The sequence below is a fragment of the Mastomys coucha genome, unplaced genomic scaffold (assembly GCF_008632895.1).
Source record: "Mastomys coucha isolate ucsf_1 unplaced genomic scaffold, UCSF_Mcou_1 pScaffold9, whole genome shotgun sequence".
NCBI lineage: Eukaryota > Metazoa > Chordata > Mammalia > Rodentia > Muridae > Mastomys > Mastomys coucha.
Genome location: NW_022196915.1, coordinates 45,403,378 through 45,411,558, shown reverse-complemented (window position 1 = coordinate 45,411,558; position 8,181 = coordinate 45,403,378). Strand labels below are relative to the sequence as shown.

Below are 8,181 nucleotides of genomic sequence, written 5' to 3'. Positions count from 1 at the left end.
GTCATGTGACATCATTGTACAGGATCTGCACTCAAGCGCACATATCCAGACACATACACATAATTTAAAACAATAAAAATAAACCATAAAGTAAATACAAGAAAACATTAAAAATGTGAGTTGGTATTTGATGAGTTTATTGGGAGGGTTTTTTAAAAATATTCATGACTAGAATACTATTCTAATATTAGTTTTCCTTGGGCATAATCTTTTTTAAATGATGTTCCCATGTTAGCCAAAGAGGACAAAAATGCACAAATGGTCATTGTTCCACTTACTGTCTGTCATTGTGGCTGTTGTAGTGCCAAGTCTTTATTTAAATCAGGCCCCACACATGCTGGGAATTGGTATACCACAGCCACACCGCCTATGTGGATTATGGGAACAAATAAATCTATAGTTGATAAGGTTACCTATTAGTGGGATTATGGACTAATTTAAATTTCTTTTCATGACTTTCAATTTTCCAACATAGGGCATCTGATGGTGATAATAATAGGAAAATATGGTTATTGAAAGTGTTCCATCTAATCCTCATTTTTGTCTACAGATGTCCTCATGAACAATTAGAATCAATGTCTAATGAAGATGTGTCAAGGACCTCCACATCCTCATGATGCATCAGGGAATTGGCATGGATTTTTTTCACAGGATCCATGATTTCTGTTAGCTGTGTACCCCACCAACATGGCCTGGCAGCGCAGCTAGAAGCATTAGGTGGATTTTTTTTCTTTTCGGCCCTTGATGATCCGAGTACAAATCCTCATAGAACACTCCTGTCAGCAGATAAATGGAAAGCCACTCAAAGCCTTACAAAACAGCTGCCATGGGAACAGGCTAGGAGATACCAGGGGACTGTCTGGAATCCAGAAGAAGGTATTTTATCTGACCTTGAAATTGATGCTTTTCCTTGAAATGATTTGAAAACACCACTTTCCCTTGAGCAAAAGCTAAAATGGGACAATGGGCAATGTGGTTTTCCTGTGTATATTTTTACAGTGTGCATCTGGGAAGAAGCTGTTATAGCTGTCTGTGGATGGCATTGCTAGAGGGGCCAAACAGATTCCAGGCTCTCCCAGCTCATGGAACAATCAGAGGAAGGGCCCAAGTTGTACTCCAGGATGGCTGAAGATCTTACAGAGGACCTGGTGTCTAAAAAAATCCCCTCCTCAAAGATCAAAAAGCAAAATTTCCATCACTGTGGAAGTCTTATGGTTAAAATTACGTGTAACACTGAGTACAGGTCAAAGCTTAAGATTCTAGTGTCTTAAACCTCTGAATATTCTAAAACAAAACACTGTTTATCTATACTGCTTTCCTCAGAAGAGCCTTCCCTTGCCTTCTAAAATTTCAAACTGCTGCCACAAAATTTGCTAAACAATTTGAATAGAAACTTTTTTTTTTTTTTTTTTTTTTGCTGTAATAACCAAGCCAGATCATAGGGCGGGGCAGCTGGGCAGAAACATTCTGAGTTTGCAGTGAGATAGGTAAGAGGCTAAGGGCCCAAGTACAGTTATGTCTCCTGAGTCACGAGACCTCTCCAAATCTGTACTTTCCCTAGGAGGAATATGGATAGAAGCTGTGAAATCTCTGTGACGGGTCCTGTTTTTGTTTCACTCTGTGTTCTACCAAGGGGACCACCATGGCTCTGACCAATTGAACCCCCAAATGAAACATACAACAAAAACAAATTGAAATAAAAATCGCGTATTTAGTTAAAAATAGCAATCACCATTGTCTCAGTGACATTTTCCCTATCCATCTCTTGTTTCCAGAGGACAAAGATGAGACAGGGGAAGCCTTCCTTCTCTTCTTCACAGAAACCCCTGTTGTCTGCACTGAGAGTGGGGGCAGGTGAGCTTCTACTGCCTCTTCCTCTACCAGCTGGAATTCCAAGGCAGCCTTAGTGACAGTCCACAACATTGCTAAAGCACCAGTGATAGATGGGTCTGACACCCACAGTGACAGCAGACGCATCACCATTGTCCCCATTACATCCAGGGCTGATGAACCTTGTAATGCTTCCTTTGAATCAGGACAGAGTTGGATGTGTCAGAGGTTGGATGTCTAAAGGACATCTGGCAGGTGGCCCATGGAATGAGGTGGGACATATGTCCCGTTTGCTTTCTACTCTCACCCTAGCACATTGGTTTTATTTTTTTCCTCTTTTTTTTTCTTTTTTAAACCTGAGATCCCAAGTATCCTACAGTTAGAATCTACCAGAAATTCCTGGAAGAGTCTTTTTTCTCCTTTTGGGGTCTAGAGTTCAATGTACCCTTCACTTTCAAGGTGCCATTTGGTTGCATCAGTGTGGTAGGCCATGGCACTGCAAAACAAAACAAAACAAAACACAGAGGAAGGAAGGAGGGCAGCCAGGCTATCTTCTGGGCACCGAGGTTGGCCGAGCTAAAATGTGTTTTCATTTTTACAAAATTAAATTTGGTTTATTATAACTGGATCTCTTTCCAGTGCTGGCGAGGTGCCCAAATGGCACATAGCCTGGCTGTGTTTGACCAGGTCAGAATATTGCCACACAAGTAGGGGATCTGGAACCATTAAAATGATAAAGCTTTACCTGACTTCTGAAGGAACTCAAAGTTGACCTCCCCAGCTTTCAGTGTTCACAAGCAGGCTTGAGAGGGTGGCACAGTCTGGCAACTCCTCTAAGCTCCAGGAAGGCTGAGTCAGGAAGATTGCAAATGTGAGGCCAATCTGGGTTACATAGCTGGAGCCCACGTAAAGTTAGAACAAAATAAACACTGCCTCCCATAAAACTGAATGTATCCAGCTTCTTGCCAGCCTGATGTCCTCTGCTGTCCCCAGGCAGGCTATGACACTGGCCTCCTTCTGTGTGGTCACCATAGCAACCTTCTAAGCAGCCGCCAGGCCTCCTTCTCTCACCTCTCTCTCTGCCTCATGACTGCGCCTTTGCTTCCTTGAGTAGAACAGATCTCCTCTAAGGGCAGGTCTGCTACCTCTTCTTAAAGGAGAGGCTCTTTCTACCCTCTCCTTGCAAAGGTGCAGTAAGCACATGGTACACTAACGATAGCACATAATACCAACGGCTCCCCCAAATCATTACTGGGTTTTGTTTTTTTTTGAGAAAAAAATGTATTTGTCAGCATGTTATGTTGCTTTGCTAGAAAAATGCGATTTCTCATAACTGCAGGGAATTTGGGCATATGAGGCTAGAAAGCCAAAAGCATCACAAGCCATCTCTAATTTGTACTTTGTAATGCAGAAGTCCAGTCCTTATTTGAGGTTAAGTATGTCTTGACACACGTATTGTCTATCGCTGTCTATTGTGTTTACATGTATCTGTGCACCGGTGTGCCATTTTTAAAGCCTTAAGATGATGATGATGGGCTGGAGAGGCTGTTTCATGGATAAGAAGTGACTGCTCTTACAGAGGAACCGGATGTGGCTCCCAACACCCATGAAAAGTGGCTTGCAACCACTGTAAATCCAGTCCCAGAGGATTCAATGCCCTCTTCTGGCCATTGCAGTCACCTGAATCATGTGCCATACATAAACTCATGCAGGCATGCACACACAAATTAAAAAATAAACCGTTTTTCTTCAAAGGGTGTTTTATTCATATAACTCTTCCCCAAATTGGAGTTTTAATTTTACCTAATATCCTGCGTCTTGCCTCTTTATTTATCTATTTGTTCATTTTCCTGGTTGTACTCTATGCCTTGGCTAGACACGCAGCAGCTTGCTTCTGTTTTTAACATCACGCACACTTTGCAATGCCTTCCCATATAGCTTGTTCTTGTTACTTATTATTAACTAATGCACAATTTTACAAAGGTTGTAGCATTTTCACCCTGGAAATGTGCTGGCCTACTGATGCTGCATGCTGCTGAGCATGTGTGTCTTCTCTGCATGTACTGTAACATCAAGATATGGGCAACACTCCGGCCTTTCATGATTCTCCTTTCAAGCTGACTCTTCATTTGGATGAGTGGTATGTATCCTCGTTTCCTACTGCTACTGGAACCCATGGCCACAAACTTAGTCGCTTACACTAATACAAACATATCATTTTATAAGTTTTTAGACCAGAAATCCAAAACTGACATCCCAGGAAAAGCATCAAGAGGTTTGTAGAAGGCCATCCTTCCTGGTGCTCCAGGGGAGAAGCCCTTGCAGGATTTCTAACTGAGAGTGGCTGTTTACTTACCTGGCTCACAACTACATGGTGTCCACCTGTGTCATAGTCAGGGTTTCTATTTCTGCACAAAACATCATGACCAAGAAGCAAGTTGGGGAGGAAAGGGTTTATTCAGCTTACATGTCCACATTGCTTTTCATCACCAAAGGAAGTCAAGACTGGAACTCAAGCAAGTCAGGAAGCAGGAGCTGATTACAGAGGCCATGGAGGGATGTTACTTACTGGCTTGCTTTCTCTGGCTTTCTCAGCTTGCTTTCTTATAGAACCCAAGACCACCAGCCTAGGGATGTCACCACCCACAATGGACCCTCTCTCCTTGATCACTAATTGAGAAAATGTCTTACAGCTGGATCTCATGGCACCATTTCCTCAAAGGAGGCTCCTTTCTCTGTGATGACTCCAGCTTGTGTCAAGTTGACACACAAAGCCAACCAGTACAATCCGCTTTGTCCATTGTGTTCTCTTCCTCTGACTCTCATTTTCTTGGTTTCCTCCTCTTGAGGCTGCATCAGGCCTGCCTAGCTAATTCTGGATTATATTTCCATACCGCCATCTATTAAGCTATTAATCTGAAAAACCCCATCACCCCGTGAAATAGTTATGCTCACAGTCTTTGGGGGAGTATTGCCTGTAATTCTGGAAGGACGTTATTCTGCTTACTATGAATTGTTCTTGCCAACAGGACATCAACAGAGTAGGGCCTTTCCCTGTGGGCTGGACGGGCCCTTGAGCACTGTGGTTTGCCTTTTTGGAGTCTAGCTGACATCGTGTATAAAACCTGTGCTATTGTGATGGGGCGGCAATTTGTACTGGAATTGGGTCATTGTGGTATATGAGTGAAATAGTCTATGTTCACTCTGGCCAGGCAACCTTTCAGGCCTCCACAAGAGTCACAGCAGGAGGACCAGCAGGTCTGCCTTCCCAGCTACACCCTGCAGAGAATAAATCACCTTAAATAAATAATTGATTCTAGTTTTGAGATTTTATGTTTCAGGCTATTTGCTAAGTTACCATGCATAAATCACAGATACAATAAGGATAATCAAAGCTTGCACAACTTTAGGGGAACATGGGACACAGAGACAGCATCCAAAGACTAGGGAGATGCACAGGACAAAACTATTTAGTGGAAAGTGAAACTGTTGTGTTCTGTTGAGAAGCCCTAGAAGTTAATTAGAGCTATCTAGACTGGTAATAATGTTCATGGTTGGGAAACGACGCTGACCTTAGCCTTGGCTGAATTTCACTTTAATCTCTGTCCCTGTGTGAACAATTCACAGCACACCAGTTGCCTGACATCGCTAATAAATCTTTTGTCTTCTCATCAGTAAGTGGATGATGAAACAAGAAGCAGAAGGAGCACGCATGTGTTGTTCTTGTTGCTGCAGTTATTGTTCTAAATGAGTAAAACTATCCTTTTTTTTTTTAACACTTAAAAACAGTTTTATTGAAATATGGCCATGTCTGCTGGTTTATACATACATGTGACAGGTTACATCAGTGGTTCTCAACCTTCCTAGTGCTGCAACCTTTTAGTACAGCTCTTCATGTGGTGACCCCCAAACATAAATTAATTTTTGTTGCTACTTCATAACTGTAATTTTGTTACTGTTCCGAACAGTAATGTAAAAATGTCTGTGGACCCACAGGTTGAGAACTGTTGGGTTAGATGGTCCACAAAACCTAAAACTTAATGAGAGTTAGAGTTTAAAATATTGGCCAGATACTACTCTTGGTGAAAATGGAGACAAAAACATTTTAAAATGAGATTCACTGTATTTCATGACACTTTATTAAGAAGGAACCTTTGTCAGCACTGCTATGTAAACAATGACAGAGATCAAGGGAAACACATCAAGGATCATGTAGACAGTAATATACATTGTCCTTTATATAATCAATGTATAATAGTTAAATAGAGTTTAATCCTTATTATTCAAACATTTTTTGCATACATGGCCTTCTCTTTATCTTCCTGTGCCTTTATCATTTGTTTGACTTGAAACAGCTCTGCCTGGATAACTTCATTTTCTGGTGTTATCTCCTGTGCCTTCTTAAGATCAGCCAATGCTTGACCATAGTCTTTTAATCCTTGCCATCTTTGCGCTTTTCGGTATAGTGCTTCACTACTTGAAGAGTCCATTTCAAGAGCCTCCAAGCAACTGTCAATTGCCCCCTGCCAATTTGACATCTTCAATCTACACGCACCAATATTCAGCACACAACTTAAGGCTATAGGTTGCAGTCTGGATATATCTGCTTTCTCAATAACAGCCATTGAACTATCAACGTACCTTAAAACCTTCACATATTTGTTAGTAGCCATCTCCCAGTTCCGAGACTTGAAAAAAGTATTTCTAATGTTTTTTAAGTCTTCAGATATTAATACAATTTTATCTACATCTTTTAAGTCTGTATCTGTGTCCTCGGGGAAATCTGGATGACTATCACCAGAGCCATCTTTGGGGAATCTTCCCCAATCCTCCCCTCCTTTCAATTCTCCACATTCTGCAATAACACACAGTTTGGCAGGTTTTTCACCATTTACTCTTCAAACATCCTTGCCACACCTAGTCCTTTTATTACTTGACCAAATACCATGTTTCCCATCCAAATGAGGAGTTGGAACTGTTGTGATAAAGAACTGAGAACCATTCCTATTGAGGCCTGCATTTGCCAAGCTCAGCAAACCCTCCCAGATCATGCTTATACTGAAATTTTTCATCTTCAATTTTTTTCACCATAAACACTTTCTCCACCTGTCCCATTCTGATTTGAGAAGTCTCTGTCCTGAATCATGGATTTCTTAATACTGCTGTGGAAAGAGCTTCCTTCAACTAGGAGAGGTTTCCCAGTGTGGATCCAGTGCCTTTTTCTCCTGTACGCAATGCATGAAAATTTTCTGCAGTTTTGGGAACAATATCTGCAAACAATTCTAAAGCAATTCGTCCAACTCGCCCCTCGCTGGTGTCCACGTCAAAGAAGACTCGTGGGTTCTTGTAACTGGAGGGCTTGGCTGCTGGGGATGGGTGGGACATCTTCACTGCAGGCGCTGGAGAGTAGGACACAAGTACCTCATGTGCGAGAGGGGCTGAGTAAAACCATCCTTATTCAACACGTGTCACAAACTGTGGGCTGTCACTAGTTCAATACATCAGAAAGAGGAACTATCTTTATCATGAAGCTTGGCGAACCACTCCATTTATCTGAAACTTGGTTCTATAAAAACAGCCTGGCTTTACTACTTCTGAAAGCTGTCTTGACTACATAAGGCAAACACAAACAAACAAGCAAACAAACAAATTACCTTCTCTCTCTCTTCTTCTGTTCAGAAAGCTCTGCCCCGCCCCCAGCCACACTGTCATTCAGCTCTGCTCTTTTTTATGTCTGTGTTTGAAGGTATCATTTAAGACACAGTTATAAGCAGATGCACTCTGCACCTCCCATCTGCTTCACAGGTCATTCAGCCCTAAAGCAAAGCAATGTTTTAGAGACTACTTTAAAAGTCAGAGAAAGATAGCTGGAGATGGGCAGACATAAGAGGGTCAGAGGAGTTTGGGTAGGCCAGTACAAACCTCCAGTCCCTCTAGTCACAGAAAACAATATTGATTGAATGGTCCAGATACTGATAATTTTAGAATTCTCTGTGGTGACTGAAGGGATAAATGAGGTGAGTAAAGTTCTCATGAGCTCTCACTCATATATTCTGGTTTAGAGAATGGTTGGAGGGGTCTTAGTGTTTCACTGCTGTGAAGCGACACCATGACCATGGCAACTCTTATGAAAGAAAAGATTTAATTGGGATTGACTTGCAGTTTCAGAGGTTTAGTCCATTATTATCATGGTAGGAAGCATGGTAGCACACAGGCAGACATAGCGCTAGAGAGGTAGCTGAGAGGTCCACATCTGGATCTGCAGGCAGCAGCAAGAGATTGTGAGACACTAGGCCTAGCTTGGGCTTCTGAGGCCTCTAAGGCTGCCCCCACAGTGACACACATCCTCCA

The 8,181-nt window shown here is 42.1% G+C and overlaps 1 pseudogene; it reads right to left on the bottom strand.

Annotated features, from left to right (window-relative positions):
• Positions 1–6,113: 6,113 nt before the first annotated feature.
• Positions 6,114–7,215, bottom strand: LOC116084157 (annotated as a pseudogene).
• Between the last annotated feature and the right edge of the window lie 966 nt (positions 7,216–8,181).